Raw genomic sequence first — 21210 nt, 5'->3', positions numbered from 1 at the left:
CTCTGAGGCCCATAGAGCAGGTGGCTGTGTGGATCAGCAGCCTGTTCCTCCCTCCGTTTCATCACCTCTCCACTTCATAACCCAACACAGCGCTCCAGAGGCTCTGAGCGGCGCGAGGCGGGTCGCTTTTTCACCTCGCTTGCTCATAATTGCCTGCTCGTGGTTTCCCTTATTATTTGTGGTTGTTGGCCTGCTGTGTGTCTGTGCAGCTTTGGCTGAATGAGCCTGAGCGCTTACGTTCATAACACCACGCTTTATTCTGCAGTGGTTAGTCCTGCAATCTTTGGTTAATTTCCCATTCTTTGTCTCTGTTTAATGCTAATTGTCTAAAAGTCATATTGATTTTCTTGCACATTTCATGTATTTTTAATTAGTTTTAGCAAATACCATTTCAGAATCGAGTTATGCTCACGCCGTGCATGGGCAATAATTTTCTAATTTAGTTGAGTATGTGGGGGTCTTGGGTTTGATGAATTTCTTTTCTTAAACAGATAATAATAACAAGAGCATGATTGAAAAAAGGTGAAATATTTGCACATGCATCAACTGCATGTGTGTGTATGTGTGTGTGTGTGTGTGTGTGTGTGTGTGTGTGTGCATAAATACAAATCATATATATGAGCTATTTATTTTAAACACGTTACTGATAAATGTAGGTACTATCCTTCAATAATTAGGGGTAAAAAAAGTATTTTGACCAAGATCACCACAGCAACAGTAAAATAAATACTGCACTAGATGTTAATTAAACGCAAATACAGTATTTCTGTGCATTTCTGTTCCCCTAATATAAATAGCTGTGTTAAAATTTTGAAGAAATGTCATGAGATTGCATTGTAACAGACAAGGTGCATGCAGTGTGAATGCAACTTTTGTTGTTTCTGCTTTTAACGTAACACCCCCGAACCAACACGCAGCCTGTAACAATCTTGCATATTAGCATCACAATGAGTGAGATCTAAACTATTCTTGTTGGCATGACGAATTTACCCTGCATATTCAGTTGAGGCCATCAGCACAATCCAATCGTATCACTTCTATTCAGAAAGTCCCACACCTGGAGTTTATGCTGTTTATTCGTCCGCAGTGTTTGTTTGCACCTACACCCCTCCTCCACACCCTCACTTGAGCGTATTAAGTGAAAAAATCCTTGGCCGTCTCACACCCCCTCCCCCATCTTCCCTCTCTCTACAGGTGAGGGTATTGATCTTTGCCTTTGCTGGAGGGGAGTCTGTTCAACTTAAAAGGCCCACTGATGTAGCTGGGCCTTATTAAACAAATAGGCCGAAGAACAAGGCCACAATCGCTTTGAATCATGTAGGAGGAATCGCTCCCGCCTCGAAACAGGCCATATCAAATATGAAACGCGTGGCTAACAAGGTGTGTAATCTATTTTAATCAGGGCACACTTTATGAAATGCAGAGGAAGGCTGAACACGAGAGCTGAGAAAACGAGGGATTTGAGGGTGTGTAGTATTTCAAAATTGAATGTGACTGCTACAGACCAGGAATGATTTTACATTCATACTTTTATAATGAGGCCAGCAGAAAAATGGTCAGATATGCTTTACTTTATTGGGAGCAAAAGGTCTCTGTGGTATATATGTATAAAGTTTAAATGTGAGCGTGACAGAGGGAGAGAACCATGCTGCTGATGCAGATGAGAGCGTTTCTTTGGGATTCAGCAGAGCAGGGGAATACATATAAGGTCTTTTTGGTCCCCATAAGCCCCCTGATCCCAAGTCCCTGGTATGCTCATTCTTGATGCTTAGCTTTCTTTCAGCCCAACCAAGTGTTAGATTTACAATCATTCTGATAATGAAGTACTGCAAAGTGCAAATAACATGTGGAAAGACAATTCTTGCCAGAATTATAGGGCCAATTCTCAATTCTCAGTCATAAGATATTGTTTAAGTTACTTAGTTTACCGCTTTATTATTTTTAACCTTGATCATAGTTTTCCGCATTCTGTAATCTTATTCCCATAATCAGAATGTTGCCGGTTGAGGGGGAGTGCCAAGGTGCCACTAAGGTGGCACGGAGCAAAGCACCGTCCCCACAAATTGCTCCCCGGGTGCCTGTCATGGCTGCCCATTGCTCACCAAGGGTGATGGGTTAAATGCAAAGGACACATTTTGTTGTGTGCACCTTCTGCTATTCTGCAGTGTTTCACAATGACACTTCATTTTCTTTTTCTTTCAATATGCATCATCCATAAACACTCGCCTTGTGGTTTTTTAATGTTGCTTATAAGAAATGTTGCATTTATTTCAGTATTTAAACTTCTATTCAGGCCTGTTGGCATAGGGAGTCCCACAGAGAGCTGTTATTGGTCCATTCACATTCATTACTTAGATGTTTTTTATAACATGTAAGCATTGAAACAGCCTGCATTTTTTTGCAAATATTAATATCATCCACAAACCATTGTAGATTTTTCCTGCCTACCTCACTCAACCATAACTATCTAACAGTCTCAACCATACACATCTGTGCTTCAAACTAAATTAATGTCTCAATATTTTTGAAACACCTTGTTTTTAAAAAGTGTGCCTGGTGCCTAATCCATCAATAATCTGGTTAAGAATTTGTGAGATTTGATTTGGTTGTTATTTTTTTTTTGTCTGTTGGTTTCTGAGCTCCTGTTTAGAATTATGTGAATATTACACCTTCAGTGATCTATGTGTCTCGTCAATCCTTCATCCTAACCAGAAATCACACATATTCATTCTGAAATTTGAACATGTGTAAGGTTTTGCCATTTAAATGTATTTTACAAGCTTCTCTCCTTCATGCTCTCTCTCTCTCTCTCTGTCTCAGCGATGGGTATCTGGGTCTTTAATAGCCAAGCGCTGGTAGGATTGTGCTGACGGTAGGGCTTTTGTTCAGAGCATGCCCATTAGAGGGAGCCATAAATCCTGGCATCTCCGGGGCTGGCTGTGTCAGCAGTCCGCTGAATGAATTGATTTTAAACGCCACCAAGAAAAAAAATGTGTTCGGGGGGAGGCTCTTTAATTCATCCTCCGCCCCAAACCTCTTTTCTTCCGTTCTGCTTCTCAATTTAAGAGTGCCATCACTGGAGTAGAGACGATCCACAGAAACACTGATCATATCAGCTCTTGAATGTCCACTGTCAACTTACCCCCAACGATAAATTGAAGGGACCTACACTTTTGCCAATAAAGTGACATCTACAGGTTCAAACAACAGATTTTTTTTTCCTCCCCTCAAGCTGTGCTCTCTCGTCTGCTCGTGTGAAATGACACATATCATAAAAACAGGGAGGGGAAGAGGCTTCTTTGCATTTGAAATTCTAATGGCCTCGACTGATGTATGTGTTTATTCTTTTACGAGCCACATCCGTGTGTGCATACATTTATATGCTATCATTGAAGCCGAAAAGCTTTACCTCTTTCCTCAGTTCTGCTGTCAGCTAGTTACAATTTGAAGCTAGTAATGCATACGCGCCCGCATTTGCATATTATGCCCTCCACGTACCGAACACACATGCTTTCAGTTTCTCTTCCACCTGGCTTCAGACTGAGATGTATTGTGTCTAATGTTGAACCCTGCCCAGGTGTAGGAGGGGTGTGGTAGGGTGAGGTGTTTCCCTGAAGGACCCTCTCCCGGGGACTTCCTATGTGTGCGTGTCCCTGTGTGTCCTGAGGGGGACGAATGAAGGAACCTCGGGGGCTGCCCTCTCGTAAAAAGCCCAGCGGAGCGGCAGAAGCAGCAGCCGCCGTCCTCTCTGCCTCATTACGCTGTTTAAAGAGCCACCGCCGCCGCCACCGCTGAATCACCTGGCCAGCCTCTCCGGCCAGCAGCCGGCCATTTATCAAGCCCTCTATCAAAGCCCATTGAGCGCTGCTGCCACCTGACTGGGCCTGTGTTTTCCTCGGTTCACTCCACTTCCCACTGGTTATTAAAGTCACTAGATAACTGGTTTATCACCAGCAGTACGCATAAAATAATAAACCATGGACTGTAAGAAAAATCTTCTCCCGAAACGTGAGCTGTCTTCGGAGCACGCTGTTTTCCTCCCTTTCTTTCATCAACAGCTCCCAGTGTTTTCATGCCTAATTAGCTAACGGCCCAAGCCAGAGGAGCACTTGGAGCTTATTTCTCCACCGATTGCAAAGATATTTCACTTTGAAAAATCACACACGCAAGAAAAGAAACGACCGAAAGCGAGACCTTGATTAACCAGGAGAAGGGCTCATAGCCTCTACATCTTTCTCCCTCTCTGAGTTGCAATTATGACTGACTGGAGGCTCCCTTCTTCTCAAATAAAAGGGAGATATTATAAGGTCAAAGTAGCAGACAGACAGAGAGGCTGATTTAGGCCTCCAGTCACGTGTGCCAAACACACAGAACAAATACATACACACATACACACACACACACATTTTCTCTAGTAATTACAGTAATCAGAAGTAGTATTTTCTGCCTAGGGTTTTATGCAAAAGAAAAGCAAATATATACACATTCAGTACAGGCCAAAAGTTTGGACACACCTTCTCATTCAAAGTGTTTTCTTTATTTTCATGACCATTTACTTTGGTAGATTTTTAGCCGCCCTTTGCTCTGATTACTGCTTTGAACACTCTTGGCATTCTCTCAATGAGCTTCAAGAGGTCGTCACCTGAAATGGTTTTCCAACAGTATTGAAGGAGTTCCCAGAGGTGTTTAGCACTTGTTGGCCCCTTTGTCTTCACTCTGCGGTCCAGCTCACCGCAAACCATCTCGATTGGGTTCAGGCCCGGTGACTGTGGAGACCAGGTCTCCACTTTTTGTTAAGTACATAACTCCACATGTGTTCATTCATAGTTTCACATTCGTATCCATAGTGTCCTGTCACTTAATAGTATGCACAGTGTGTGCCTTACTCATCATTACAGTAATACAGGAATATAACATGCTTTTTTTTATTTACAGTGAACAATATAATAAGGCTAGTTTTGAGCAGAGTGTGTCTTCAGGACCAATACCAGAAAAGAAATTAGCATGCCAGACCACGTGCCAATGTTTGTGGTCTGCATTCAGGGGAAACATGGTACCATCCATGCCCTTTTAACATTGAGCCGAACCAGCCGTACCTCACAGATGGAGGTCAGGTGTAGAGCCCCCCGCGGTGCTGGTGGGCAGGTGGAACTTCACTGTTGCTTGTGTCCTTCGATGTTTGTGTCGCGTGAGTCTCGATGATCCTGTCACCCTTATGTCAGCAGTAATTACGGCCCTCTGGGAGCAAAAAGGCACTTAGGTTCCATGTGGTCTAAACTTTTGGAAAATACCACTTCTGCAGATTTCAGGATGTGGTTCATCCACTTTTTTTCTTTTTCAATGAGAAAAGAAGATAAATTTACATTTAATCATATCAGAAACATATAATAAGAATGTAGCAATGCTTGAAAAAGGATATTAATTGAAATCAGTTTCAAAAAATTTTTCAAAAAATTGAAAGATTTGTCAGTCAAAATGTAACTTCATTTGCACTTTTAAGAAGAGGACACGATTGGCACGTTTTAAACAAATTGATAAAGAAATATTTTGTGTCCATTCTTTTAAAAAGGTTGTATTGTGATTTGAGCATCTAACAATCTTCTTCCCATTTAGTCTTACATATATGAGTGCAACAATGTTAATGACAACATTAAATACATCATTTTAGAGCCAGGTACAATAGAATTAAATTTAAATGAAGTAAAATTAGATGCTTTCCAAATTCTTTGAGCAAAATGTGTAAGGGTGCAATCAATTACCAACTGATTTTAATGAATGAAACTTCTGTGTAATGTTGCCAGAATGAAAGAATCTATAAAGTATGTGTTAACTGTATATTTATTGTATGTGTCATATTCTCTTCAAATGGCACACTGTAATAGAAACATAAATCTGCCCAGATCCCGTCTAACGGCTCGACAGTATCAGCATGGGACATAAACTGTCGGCCCATCAAGTGTTGTAACATCTGTCATACTGTTTAGATCATTGTTGTCATAAATTGCCGTCATGCTCGTGACATTCATGTTTTTATCATTGTGTTTACAGTGAGCGATTAAATGAAAAATGATGTGTTCGCTGATACTGTAGGAGAAAAAAAATCGACTCTAAAAATATCTCCCTCTGTCACTCAGTCAAGCATCAGCGTCTGGTCATTCGCCCATGGCCTTCCATACGTACGGACCAAGTGACATCGCCAGCCACTTCCTCAGCACCCCTCTTTAAACGGGCAACCAAAGCAAAATTTTAAAAAGATGAAAAAGGCTTACATTACATGCTAATGCAGGTTGTTGCAGTGGGGAGCATTGGTCTTACGGGTGGATGTTGATGCAGCAGATGCTTTTGCTGAACTGAGAGGCAAAAGTGCTGAGGTTTAAATAAAGCTGTTATCTCTGTCTTGTAATCACCAGCAAGGATAGGAGCTTCGGTCCACTTTTTTTTTTTTGGTAAACTCTCATTACAGTTGCTTGTCAGTCACCTTCAGACAACCCCTATGGCCATATTGCCATGCCTGTACATCAGCAGAATGAAAGGGGATTTTTTTTTCTTCTCCTCTCTGGCACTGTTGTAAGTTTCATAAGGAACACACACACACAGCAACTCAGAACTTCACCGAATGTATAGAGGACTGGATTCTGTGTTAGTGGACCCTTGTTTGGTCCACACCAACCATCTTTTATTCAGATGAATGATTACTAAAAGAAATTGTCACAAATTGGAATTGTCTCTTCCAAAATACTTCTTCTGATTTATTATTGTGATGAGGTTTTTGATGCTCAATTGCTCAAGAATCTCTGGTGGCTGAAGGTCATAACAAACAACTTTTTCATTATTAATTTTATATGCATCAGCCATTCTGTGCAACTTATGTCCAGTTGATGAGGTCATCATCCTCTTAGAAGGCACCGCCCCCCATGTTATGGGTGAGATTGCACTAACTAAGTTTCCATTAACCCTTAAATTGTACAAGTTGAAATGGCAAAAATGCCATGGACATACGTTTAAAAAGTCACTCACATGGCCAACGTTGTCTCAGTTCTGTAAAACACAAGAATTTCTGGCAAAACTAGTAGAATGGGCCATTCAAAGGTTCTGAATCCATAGATCCTTTGTGAAATCACAGACTATAACCTCCCCGAAATCCTTCAAATGCAGCTGCTCACATGTACACGGGCATCGACTTGCAATAATTGCTAGCATAAGATATAATCTTTTACTGGGTTTGTAGAAATAAATAGAAATAAATCTGGCAAAATCTACAGGGTTCAGGCCATTCATTGTCGTGATTCTCAAAATGACATAACAAGAGAAAGAAATATCAATTTCACAATATTTTTTATTATTTAGACTTTTAAAATAGTGTGCTGGTTTGGAGCAAATCTGTAATGGAAATTGATTTGCAATGGCACTTTTCAAACTGATTTATTTAGTTTTTTTCATTCTGATTGTTTCAGTGTACTTATCTAGTATTTTAAATGTGATCCTGAGGAATGTACAGACATAGACTTTTACAATGTACGTTTTGATAGCTAATAATAAATGTACTACACCAAATGTGCAGTGAAGACATTATAAAGTCAGTCCCCGCAATGTCAGGTCATTAGCACCGATACGTTAATATGCAAATAACTCTGTTTTAACGCTGAACATTCATTGACACAGTTCTCAAAAGCGGCAAATGGTGAGATAGAAGCCATCAATTTTAGTGTCATGCACTTAAATACATTCAGCTGAATGTGCCGTTTGCTTCCTGAAGCTGGCACTCGATTATCCATCTCGGCACGTAATAGTCTAGCTCATTTGCGGCCTAGCGTCTCGTGCTTCAGATCTTCTCTGACCATGTTTCAAATGCACAGAAGGTTCGCCACCGTCGCCTACCTGGAGCGTGACGACGCTCTCGCACACGTAACGTGCGGAATGCAAAACAGAGAGGTCGAGGTGTCGCCGGAACACCGTGGCGACTGGCACAGGGGTAATTACTCTTCCGGCGTGGGCGCAAGCTCAAAATTTCTGAACCTTTTCTTTCTCCAATCATACTTGATGGATTGAGTGGAAGAGGGCGATCATCTGGTTCTCACTGAGCATGCTTGGCTCCCCTTGATTAATGATATCTGCCTCCGGTTGCCAAAAGCGGAAATTAAGTATTTCTGTTTAAGTGTAACATTTGTCTCCTTAGCTTGTGTTGAGGAAGGCATTTGTCAAATCCCGCGGCTTTGGGTTAAGGGCGGATTTCCTTTGGGAAGGCGCTGGGGAATTATTCCCCTCTTCAGCGTTTACGACGCGGCGTGTTCTTTTTTAACCTCTCGGACTGCCGTGCCGCCGCCCAGCCTGGCTCGGTTTGCGTATAAATATCGAGCCGCGGTTTGAATTATCGCGGGGCCTTAAAACAACTTCTCATCCTCGCCGGAGGGCTCTTCGATTTTGGCTGGAGCGTGCCCCGGCACTGGAGAGTGACCTTGACTGCTCCACCAGAGATGATTAAAGATGGCATCCCTCACTGTTTGGACACAGGGGAAGGGTCTATCGCCCGCGCTGGTTGAGTTGGGTTTCCATTTGTGCCGACACTGAGCCTGTCATGCCGGAACAGGACCAAGCCTCTTAGCAGACTAATGGTTACAAGGCCTGGCCATTGTCCAGTGCTGCCCTAGCCACTGCTTCTCCTCCCGCGGCTGGGATATCATTACACCCAATGTGTTACATCAGACTCGCTTGGTCAGACTCTGAAACAGTCAATACTACACAATTTAGAAAATCAGCCAAGTTTGCAGAAACATAGAGGCAATATTGGAAATAAAGACGGATATATAATCTGACGCCAGGCGCTTTTTCATGCCGGGTGAGTTATTTGTCGTCCGGAAGGAGAACCTGGAGGGGCTGGCGATGGGGTCTGTCAGCTCGTGGGGGAGGGCCAGAGGGAGGCTGGAAGAAAGGTGCCAACCCTCATCTTAACTACTGACCCAGGCCTTTTCACACAAGCGTAGATGGTTTTTTTTTTTTTTCGTTTTTCCCCATCAATGGAAATTTAATTGCGTGAAAAGCGATCAATGGAAACTAAATTGTTTTTTTTTTAGTGGGGGGGGTGCACATGCAATAAGCTCAGATGTGTTTTAATGTGTGTCGGGGTTGTGCATGTTAAATCACGGGTCACGTCCTCCTCCTCCGTTGGGGGCGGGTGGGGGGTGCTCAGACGCTAGTGGGAACCTTGGGAGGATGTTCTCATTCAAGCCCCCAATAAAAACCGTGAGTTTAATTGCTTCTCTAAACGCATGAATCTTCTGACTGTACTGATGGTTTTCTTCACCATCCTTCATGTTAGAGGATCTGACTTGCTCCCCCTCCTTTTTTCCTCTGTTTCAGTGGGAGTTGAGAAGTGAAGTGCTCAGTGCTTAGCTGACACGTCGCAACATGACTGTTGATAACCCCTCAGGAGATCCGATATACGTAATCCACCATAATCCCTAATGCACTCTTTAACGTGCTCGTATCTGACAGAAGTCAATAGGGGTGCAGCACTTTATCTTATCTGGGATCTCTTTGTCTTTTAACCGATTGCTTATTCTCTGGATTGCTCTGCTTTAGCTCCTTTGGCTCCTTATTCTTTATTTGTTTTTTTTATTTTTTTTTTGTATGTATTTGCAATCAATGAAGTCTAAAACTGCCATGTCACACCCAATTACAACCTCACTATCAAACCAATTAACTCATTACTCCAGGGCTCTGAAAACAAGATTGATTGATCAAATGGACAGGGTCTCTTTAACAGCACTATAAAGATTATTGTCATTGCAGTGGGCAAATGTGGTACCTTACCTAATCACTTTTCCTATATGAAAGCACAACCCATCAAACCCTTCTATTGGGAGAAGGTTAAATCAGTGGTCAATAATACCTTTACGTCTTGTTTGCAAGGTTTTTCTGGACCATTAATAACAATTATAATGTATACATTTTAGCTTACATTTCTGGAATACGTATTGGCCAAGATGACTAAATACACTATTAGAACTTCCATTTTCAAAAGGGCGAAACATGTAAGTGTAAATCTACATTAAACGTTGGAATGGAACTACATTCAAACATTCTCCATTCAAACATGCCACCTTGTCGGACAAGCAGGATCACATGGAGAGTGGAAAGATGGGAGTTGCTGCTAAAGCAAATTGAAGTGAATTTTAGTTTTTGTCATGGCCTGGGTTGGAGGACGCAAGTGCACAACAGTTGTTACCCAGTAGGGAGGCGACATCCGTCAGGCAGAATCACAGAGCAAGAAGCGTGGTCGAGGAAGAGGCGAGGGTCAAGCACAGCAAGGACAAGTAAAACAGCAAGAGTAAAACGGGGAAGTGTGAGTTGAGGGCCAAAGAGAGTTCAAGGATCATGGGACATACAAGTAAAGGACGAGTTGCATTGCAGTGAAACACGTAAGAAAATTAACCAGCATGGCTTAATGGTCGGCCGCCTGTTGGCGTTGTGGATAATCAGGATCTGTGACAGTTTTAGTTGTTTAATGATTCCTGGATATTGTCACAATGAACCTGTAGTCTATCTTTGGTAGATTGCAGGCTTCTGAGTCTAGTTTGTAAAATAATATTTTGAAATTTGATAATTTCTTGATTTCAGCTCTTGTGGAATTGTATGAATTTATATTGAGTGCCTGTTGTCTTTGAATGTGTACATGTACATTTTTGTAAATACTAAATAATAACTCTTTTATAATCATGTGACACATTTTTGAGAAAACATACATATGAAAATATTTTCAATAAAATAATGAATGTAATACAATGTTGCTTAAACTACAAAATAATCTATTTTTCATGTGATAAAAAAACATGAACATTAAAACATTTTATGAATGTGTTTACAGGTAATAAACTTAACATGCCACACCATTAGTATTTATATAATAATGTAATTCTATAAATTAATTACTGCATGGTACCAATTAGCTAAATATATGCACTTCTAACAAATAATTTCATAATTCTATGTTAAATAATTCACCAAAAAAAGTTTTTGTGCCCCAGTGACCTGTTGCTTTAACTTACTAAAAGCATTGTGCAGCAAAAGTTGATAAGAACCCATGATCCCAACAATTCAGTTTCTAGCTGCTTTCACAATTATTGAAAACATAACTTGTTCTCACTGCTTCCTTTGCGTACTCAATACTTCAGATCCCTGTGCATTTTGCCCAATAACCGCGTTATTACCTGTTTGTAATTGTACCCCTGTACACGGATGCAACATAAATTAGCATAAATCAGAACAAACTGCAGTTAGGAGGCAAATGAAATGGTATTACAGGGAGGAAAAAAACGAGATGTGGGGATTACAGGTATATTGTCTCCCCTCCTGTTTTCATATATGTGCATCACTCAAGTTGCTATGTACATTAGTCAAGCTGTTCTTCATGGCTGCCAAGTCTTGCCCATGGCGCCCAGTCCGCGGAGAACCATCCACGTGTATGCGCCACGATTGTTATGCGTGCGCGGGGCAGTGTTCACACACTCCATTTCAGTATGTGTGTTTAGAGAAGATGCCTGCCATAAATTCCTTGGCTCAAACTCATCAAATAATGCAACTCAAACAAAATGCAGCTCGGGTAAGCACCTGCTGCTGGCCAATTCACGGCCTTAAAACTAACCGTTAAGCAAAATGCAGTACATTTGATCATATTGTCGGCAGTAGTCAATTTTTAATTGTTGCCTTTTATGCTTCATGATGTTTAATAATTTTGAAAAACCAGTTTGTACAATCTGTATGCAGCTACATGTAGCATTAATGTATATAACAGCAATCTATAAACTCAGTAAAACACTATGATGTCCTGATCCTACAGGACCAGTGTAGATTCTTAAGGTCCTTCAGGCTTTTAATCATGATTAATTTTTGTTATGATATGAACTCTTGCTCCACCAGTGATTTCACAAACCTGAAAGCTAGAAACAAGACACCCAACGCCTATTGTGATGACCACAGTGTTCTTCAGATTGATCCTCTGGTCAAATCTAGAGCTGACCATCACAAGCGCATGGCATCTGTCAGTCCGTCTTTTCTGATTTGTGGAAACATCAGTGTAACCTCATCACCGAAGCGATTGCATTTGGGCTGCAGCTTCGCAGCTGTGGCTCCCCAACAGCCTAATGTAGGAACGCACCCTCTCTCCCCTCATCCACCATTTATCATTTTGACACAGGCTACTTTTTTGAAGTTGAGAAAAATGTTGCAGTCAGCTCTTCTCCTCCTCCACGAAACTCTGATAGTGTGAGACTGGAGTGTGTGAGTGTGTACATGGATTTTTATATGATGTGTGTGTGTGTGTGTGTGTGTGTGTGTGTGTGTGTGTGTGTGTGTGTGTGTGTTTGTGTTAGGGTGTCTATACATTATGTATGAAAGTTGCTCTATGTGTGTGCTTGTGTGTTTGTGTGTCACGTGGTCACAGCACAGAGCCACATGATGAAGCTGCTTTGGACATTCAGTGTTATTGGGTAACCTTTGATCCACCAGTCATGGCTTCCTGAAGTGGAGATGATCCATTTCAATAGATCACTCCTCTCTTAATTTATTTAAAAATAAATGTGTATATACTTATTTGTTTACTTTACTGTCATATTCACTGCACTTTATTTCTACAGTAGCAACAATACAAGGTAGTGTACGTTGTCCTGAGATGATGCATTTGTGACGTGTGTGGATGGAACTGTCAACAAGTGGTGTTACAAGTAAAGAAAAAAAAGAAGATATGATGCACGGAAGAGGCACTTTATGTATGCAGATTAGGTTCTTTTGAATTTTATATTTTTGAAAATAATCATATGTTGATAATAGGTACTAAAGAACTCAATTCTCCCCTGCAACATGCAGATAACAGCAGCCAGTCCTTTCTCTGTGTACTTTTATAAGTCTTGAAGACGTACTTGACATCATGTTAGAAAATGTTCTGCAGTTTTAAACGTAACGGTGTTACCCATTGAATGTAAGAGATGATAGGTCATTGCAAGTCATCCACAGGACACAACTGAGTGAGACAAGTTCAGAAATGCTACACTGAGTTCATATTTTGTGTGAAAAATAGGGTAAAATAAGTTGTTTGCTACCATTCATTTCCACAGAGAACGTGCACGGCACCGTTGGCTTACAGAATGCAAAAGACATTCTTGCAGGAACGCTTTCCTTTTTGTCCTAACTTCTGAACTAAAGTGAAGCATTTCACTTCCAACACACATCAATACCTTTATTAAGAATGGGCACTCGGTATGGATCAATATCTTATGATACGTGTTCCATTCCTTTATGAAAACTGTCTGTCGGTGGAATGTGTGATGATCAGGTTGGTTTGCTGTGTTGCTGCCCGGCTTTCTCTGTGTGTGTGTGTGTGTGTGTGTGTGTGTGTAGGTGGTTATATGTGGGTTCTTAGGGTATAGCCTGGCAGGTTACAAATTAGTTTGTTTCACACACCCGAGGTCTGCAGATTGCCGGGTGGGCGCCTATTATATATTTATTTTATTTATTAATGCGTATTTTCCCACATGTGGATGAGGCTTCCTGTCCACTCATCTTCGATCTGCGCCTCTGTGCCAAGGTCAAACAGGTGACCTATTGGTTGAAGTGTTGCGCGTGCCAATAGAGGGCCAGCAGCATTAATCACACTGGAACTTGCCTCCTCCTTCCAGCTGGTCAATGCAGTAAAGGGCACCAGGCCACAAGGCCTTAAAACTTCTGGGCAAGAGGCTTGTTGAACGTGGAAAACATTGAATACACGGCCAACCAAGTTCCTCTTCTGCGAAGCAGTCAGGTATGCTTTAATAAAACCCGTCAATACTCCATTATAGGGTTTTTTTCCCCTGAACATGATTAGGGGCGGAATCTGTATGGTGTGTTGAATATTTCATGTGCAATTTAGGTCACTTTATTGCATACCTTAGTGTGAACTCAGATTCCTGGGGTTCTGAGAAGTTTCTGCACATCTGATTTTCATGAATGCAAGATCAGAGGATGACTAATAATTTTTATTTAAAATAGAAAATGCTAACAGTTTCATGCAATGCAATATTGAATCTAATTAACAGTAAACTTCCATTAAAATCTATTTTTATAAAATCATTATTTTAACGTAAAAATAAAATTACAATAGATCCGTATTGTAGTGTTACAATAATATCTTTTTGACTACTAGTTAGACATTGCTAACATTGAACTGTGGGAATCATTTTAGAAACAGTAAACATGACCATGAATTCATTTTTGAAACAGTGTTTTATAACAACGTTTTACACACAAACTGAACTCTAAACTGGCACAAAAATGCATTTAAAGTCAAAGTTAATGTAAAAAAATTGATCACTTTCACAGATTTCACACTGCAAATAATCCCTTTACATGCGGTTGATGCTGTGTGGCACTGTCCACACCAGTAAATAAATATATAAATAAGTTGACCTCTAGTATTAATGCTTTCAAAGTTTTTATTGAGCATCCGAAGATCCATACTCTTTAATCACTGCCCCTAAATTGCTTTCTCTGTGAATACCTGAGCAGCCAGCGCCATGCCAATAACCTTCAGAGTCTTCCGATATTGACACGTGACAGTTTGGCAACAGGAATTTTGTGTGACAGGGGTCCCGGTTTAGGCCCAGTCTCGTGTTGTCGCCGACAGACCACTGGTGGCGGAAACGTCTACCGTTCACTGCGAGCAGATGGGCATCAGTAAGACGCCATTATCCAAGTGCCCTCTATCACTTTCTCCCTTTTGACCTGAAGTCGCGCTGGCTCTCTAGAAGGACTTCCTCTTTAGAAGTCGCATAGCGTGACACTGTTTTTGATTAACGACAATTTCTGCCCTGCAGGATTTGAAAAAAGAAGTCTCCAGTTTGCTGTCCATCATGCTCCAAATTCATAACGCTGCGAGGGTAATTGCCCCCTGCCTTTGGAATGCTAACACCGACTTCGCAGCACAACAGTTGTTCATCTCGGCTGCTCTGACATGCCCGACGCCATCGCCGCATCACATCCATTCTGCTCCCCCGAGCTAAAGACGCTTGGACATTAGCATACACAGCCTGTCACTTGCAAATGAATGACAAGACTTTCATCTTCCTATGTGTCAACCTCGCTTAAGCCTGATGCGGTTCAGTGTACCCCGCAAAAGTGGGTGAGGGGGGAACCCAGCGCTGCGCAGAAAATGGGCCCCACGGAGGAGTGTTTAATAAATGGAATAATACCACAATCAATATTAGTCCAGGGTTGTGACAATGTCAAACAGCGGGGGAGCGGGCGATCGCGAGCGAGATGCTAAATGCCTGCGGAAGCCGAGAAGCAGATTAATTTTGCGGCAATGAAAAATGAACGTTTCTTCTGGACTCGTTGGCCAACTGTATTACAAAGTTTATCTTTCCCCTGTCTTGTCCGTGTTGTACTTTGCCTTAAGGTGCGGTTACTGCAGGATTTGCAGATCTTCTTTTTTTTTTTTTTTCTGGCCCCAACCTCTGTGTCACCCTCTACGTGCGAACGGGACATCGCGAGACACCATGACACTGGTGTGACTGGTGGACCTAATTACATGTCCTTATCTCTGCTATCCCGAGGAAGTGTGCGACGTCAATTAGCCTTTTTGTTGAGAAAGTTTAATCTGCATTAAAGATTAACAGTAAGCAAATCCACTGGAGGAATGAGGGACATGAATATTTCATGAGCTCCCCACCCCACTCGGCCACTTGGCCCTTCAGTCCTCAGGAAGAAGAGCTGTGTCCTTAGCGCCCCCAACGCCAAAGTTTGCAAGTTAGGAAATTTTCAGAATGGATGACTGTTTGATTCCTGGGGGTAATGAAATCATCGCAGAAAGATTGCAGACTGTTTAAATTTTTGATTAAAAGCAATTTTTTAAAGAGATGACCATAGCAGCCTACTCTTCCCAGTTCCATTCCTCTATCTCTTTCTCCCCCTTGCCCTCATGCGGTTTTTCGTTTTTCATCACTGTGAGCCCAAAAAAAAAAAAAAACGATCTGGCAAAAATTAGCTACAAATAAAATAATTTCTTTAATTTATTTGCCATTAATCCGATTCAAATTATTATGATTAAAAACTTTGTGGCCAACTGACAGCACATTTGCTCAAGGTTTATGGTTCGCAGAAGCCTAAGATTGATCTAGATGTGTGGCATTATGATCCCTCATATGTTTATTATGGCTCTCCCAGTACAAGTTGGGCAAGCAAGCAGCTGAGACTAAATCATGGACCGGATTTGTCATTTCAGAAAATGGTTTTCAAAAACCCCTATTGTCCTTGACTGTAGGTTTTCTTTGGATGAATGCCTTTCCTAAAAGAACATAAAGTAATAAAATGGAGAAGTAGAAGACGGTACAACACATTTTATATCTTTGGCAGTGTCATGTGACATCAGGAAGGCATGCAGAATGTTTGGTGGCCATTTGACCCTCAGTGAACAGATCAAGAAACTGAACATGGAGAATGCAGGAAAGAAGGACAAGAGACAGTGAGAGTACGACTAAGATGGAAGGGTATGCCTAGACCCTGTCGATTGGAACAATAGAGACGATTTGGTCCTTCAGAGGAGCAAATGCCAATACACTGCACTCAGCCTAATGTTGCTAGCCATCATTTCACTCCTTCCCGTATAGATCCAGCCCATGCTAATGCTAATTAACAATCAAAATTTGCTTTGATCTATGGCCAAGCGGTATCGTAATTTTTCTTTCTCATCTTGTCCACTCTGGAGGAACCCAGTCAAAGATATATTTGCCAAGGCTGCTTTTCGCTCCCGATTTAAGGGCATTGACCTTAGGGCATCATCAGTAATGGATGAGTGGCCATGTCTGTGCTGCCCTCGTCTTGAAGCTGAAGAGACATGAACTAATTAATTACGGAGGATGTTGGCCGGGGCTGGGCGCTGACACGATCGTTGTGGCTGTGTGGTTATTGACGACGCCAGGGAAGAAACTTGCTCATTTAGCTCTGTGTTGCAAGCTTGGGAGGTTAGTGATCACTGTGGACAGTTGACAAATACCATGGGTGCATGAGAGAAGGTCGGCTTTTACATTCACATCTACATGTGTCCAGCTAAAATGCAGTTCTATATGCCAACACATGTGGTATGTTCTATATGTTGCCCATATAACTTGCACACTGATGCACATGAACTATTTACACATTCGACTGCAGTGACAGTAACACGGACTTGGATATCTCACCACACACTTTATTTATTACAACTGTTGCAGATGGCGTCATGTTTTTTGGGGGGCAAATAGCAGAACTTTTCCCTGATCTTCTTTGTTCTGTTAACTCAGAATGAAACTTTTCCAACATGGCACTGCTGTGGTGAAGTGACAGTGATGCCTTTGTTTGATTAGCCTAGTTTTCAGTCTCAATAAATATCACAGAATGTAACAATTGCCAGATATGATGTAACATTGAGTAATGGGTTCAGAGAAACAATTAATTGAAAAGGCTTTTTAAATGTATTGTGCGGTTCTGTAGAAGACCTGAAATATTTTTTTAAAGCATCAAGCCTTGTATCTATTGTTCCACATACCAAAAGCTGGAAGCAAGTGAAGTAGATTTGAGGTCAATGCCCCTGAACGTCTCTGGTCTTCAGCATTATTCTGAAAGTATAGATTCAGGCACAGAGGGTCAGGAGGGGCCACGGGAGACTATAGAAAAGCACACCGATCATTCCGCCCGCTCCACTGCAGCGGCTCAAATGGATGCTCCTGAAATCCTAATGTCGTGTCTTATAAAGCAACTCAATGGAAAGTCATAGTGAAGAAGTTTTTACAAAACTTTTACAAAAGTATCTTTTAATTAATAAAAAAAAAATCATTCTAAAGTCAAAATTTGCTGAATGTTTGCTTTTTGCTCTTCATTGGGATTTGAAGAACAGCAACGGGAACTCAGTACAGTCAAAATTCACTTTTATAGATGGCCAATCATTTTTTAACTTTACAATAATCCAGTCTTTCTTTATGGATCAAGAAAATGTGCCATTGCTCTGTTCACAAATGCTCTTTTATTCCCATATTTTGGGGCCTGAAAGTGCCCTGAGAGTTACTCACGAGTGTGGCAATATTGTGTCTGTACATAGATGAAGCTTTTGAAAATGACGGAGCGCTGTTTGCTTTCCAGCCTCGTTAGAGAGGAGCTGTCAGATCACTGAACCAGGCCAGAGATCAGAGGCACATCACAGGGAGTTAAACAGCATTATTAAGCAGGAGTGCCTAATAAATAACACTCTACCTTTTGTATATATTTTTTTCACTGTTAAACCTTTTATGTGACATTTTTTATCTGTATATTCTATTGAATAAAAAAAAATGCATATGAATAATTGATACAGTGCACAATACAGCGAGCAGTTCTTTCCCTTTTTAATTGGCACATATGGTATGTTTAAATTTGTTACTGTTTGTCCATTTAATTATTTTTTATTTTTTTTACAAAGCAAGTGGCTTTTCCAACAACCTTTACATTGCTGAATCAATATCCTCTCAATATCATATACAATAGCATTTGCAATACATTAGAATACATATGTATGTACGGAAATTTGATTTCAGAAAAAAAAATTAGATGTGTAGATGAAATATTTCATTGTATTGAAACCAAAAAATGTACAAATTCCTGTCACAATTTTTTATTGATTTATCCTAAATGGTTTACTAGTACAAATTGGCAGTGTGTTGCTAAAGTAATGAAGTGGCAGCCTCTGCAGTCTTGGGACATCCAGAGGCCCATTTCGTCTGGGTGACAAAGGTGACAGTGATGCGGCACCGACAGCATGATGGACTGAATTGGCAGGTGAAGCCCATTGGAGGGAGGGTGGTGGCAACTCCTGCATTTTTAATGCATGTCCGGAGGTGCTTATGCTAGCCTCTTGTTACGGCCCATCCAAACTGTCATGGCATCGGGCCCGAAGCTGTTTGCAAAAGACACAGAGTGAGAAAGAGAGAGAGAGTCACAGGGCCACTCTCCGTTAGACACCTCAATAATTTAGTGCATGTGTTTACAGAACGTTGACAAAGTCAAGTGTGCTGCCCCTGTATACATCCCCGGAATGAATAATACATACGGCCGGTGCGCAACGCAAGCCGCCCGGCAGCACGGGGGTCCGGATGTGCCTCACACCACCAGAGTAAATGTCCTGACATTTCAAATATCCAGCCAGCCACAATGTGCTGAACACACACATTTACTCCCATCCACTCCCCAGCCGTGCAAAACAATCCCCCCCGCAACCCCCCTGCCTCCCCCTCCCAGCCCCGACCGATCCCGGGACGGGATGAAGTCGGAGCAGAGAAAACAAGGCTACCTGAGAAGGGCCCCTGTTGATGGCTGTCACATTCCTTTTATCTGATATTTGATATTTGATACTTGCTTGAATTACAGGTACACTGATGCTGTGTGTTTTGGAAGGGAGGCTTGATTGTGAAAGAGAAAGTTGTATTTGTTTGTTTTGCTTTTTATTACAAAAATAACAAAAACAAAATAAGGTTGACATTAATTACAAAAATCTACATTAAATATTCATATATACATAGCTTCCAAAACCATTAAATCCAAAACATTAGACAAGTTCTCATCAAAAGTATGAGACACTGACATACCACTAAAAACAAGCAGATCTGAATTCTTCAAAGCTTTGCGCATTTACCAGACAGTATGAGTTGTTCCATTTTTTTTTTCTTGCAGCTATTGATGGAAACGAACAGGTTTAAATCTGATAAATCAATGTGTTCAATCACAGTATTTTCTCTACATGAACATGTTAGAAACACATAATGAATGCAAACCTGTTTCTTTTGTGGAGAAAAAGGATGATTTGCTTTCGTGAGTCTTTTCCCATGAGACCACAGTCACACCAGGGTCCAGAATTTTTTCAGTGAAACCTGGAGTCACATTGCAATTTCTGGAACTGTTGTTTGATGAAAGACCCCTCATCATGCTGGAAAACTGTGGATTATGTCCAGTGGCAGTTATCACGGAACTGTGTGCTTATTTTTTCCTTTTAATTAGATTTACTCAGAACATCAGTGGGACTCCGTATCCTTCTAATATCACAGCATTGGAATAAGCCTCCAAAGCTCTCATTTTATTTTTCTTTATTTATCACCTCGCCAGTGTTGCTGTGTAAGTTGGGCAATAACAGTGGCTGACGCCGTCCAGCACCACATGCACGATATTATTTTACAAGACTGTTTTACGCCGATGGTGATTTATGGGCGCCGAGTGCAAGCGGTGATGCTCATAATTAATCTCCACCGTCATGTGTGGAAAAGGCCAGCCACTGATCTATGTTCAGCATATGGCACAGGGCTCCTATCCTCTCCCTGCACAAAAAAAGAGCTTTAGTGCTGAGTCAGCATTCTAGCCATCCCTGGGTACAAGATGTGCAAGGGTGCACTGCCTAATCTTTTTATCCATCCACCCATCCCCATGGCTGCGGCTGTTTTCACGCTTCTTCTTTTTATATTTATATTTGATTTAATATTTATTTATTTTTATTTTTTTTACTGGCCATCTGGAGTAAGACATGAGTAGATATAGGGAGCTAGAGAGAAGAAGAGGAAGGAGATGTGAGCTGAAGGTCTCTGACCTCTTGTGGGCCGACGGGCTCGGATAGAGTTACAGACGTCTGTGTTTCCAGATGCCTCTGTCACGTCGTGGTGTGGTTGCAGGTTCCTTTTTTCTTACCTCAAAAGAAACTCTATTTCATCTGGTTATTGACATTTTGCCGTGGACAAATCCAAATGGACACAGGTTTTTTATTTATTTATTTGTATTTGTTTATGCCAGCCCCCACCACGCCCCCTGCCCCTGCAGGCCCCAGAGGACTCTGTTGTCCACTAGTAAGACACCATTGACCTGCTTTAGCTGGGAGAAGAAGAAGAAGAAGAAGACGCAGAAGAAGAGAAATGTAATTCACCACTCCTCAGACAGGAAAACTCCAGTCACGGAGACAGAGAGAAATTTCAGAGTAGTATTGATCGCAGTTAATTAGATTCCTATCAAGTCTTGGGGGACCGCTGTTCCGGCAACACATTTTCGAGTAGGAGAGAAGGAATAGGAAAAAAAAAAGTGCCCAGAGATGTACCAGTTATATGAACTAAGTTAATTCCATTTCAAAAGCCCCCAGTACAAAACCTGATTTGATTATCGGGAGTATTTTTCATGTCTAATTACAATTTCTGCTCTCCCTTC

At 41.4% G+C, this 21210-nt stretch overlaps 1 protein-coding gene and 1 long non-coding RNA gene across 15 annotated transcripts in view; one reads left to right on the top strand and one right to left on the bottom strand.

The window, feature by feature from the left end:
• The window catches only part of LOC114793594 (RNA binding protein fox-1 homolog 3-like), a 306221-nt gene that overhangs the window by 146312 nt on the left and 138699 nt on the right, over positions 1–21210 (top strand). The window lies entirely within an intron of this gene.
• Positions 18592–19158, bottom strand: LOC114793596 (uncharacterized). Its single transcript, XR_003750265.1, has 2 exons — positions 19082–19158; positions 18592–18928 (listed from the first exon to the last, which is right to left on the bottom strand). It is a non-coding gene; the product is annotated as an uncharacterized LOC114793596 (long non-coding RNA).

This window comes from Denticeps clupeoides, chromosome 7, assembly GCF_900700375.1.
Source record: "Denticeps clupeoides chromosome 7, fDenClu1.1, whole genome shotgun sequence".
NCBI classification, from domain to species: Eukaryota; Metazoa; Chordata; class Actinopteri; order Clupeiformes; family Denticipitidae; genus Denticeps; species Denticeps clupeoides.
Note: the sequence above shows the minus strand (reverse complement) of the source record. Positions and strands in the feature narration are given on the sequence as shown.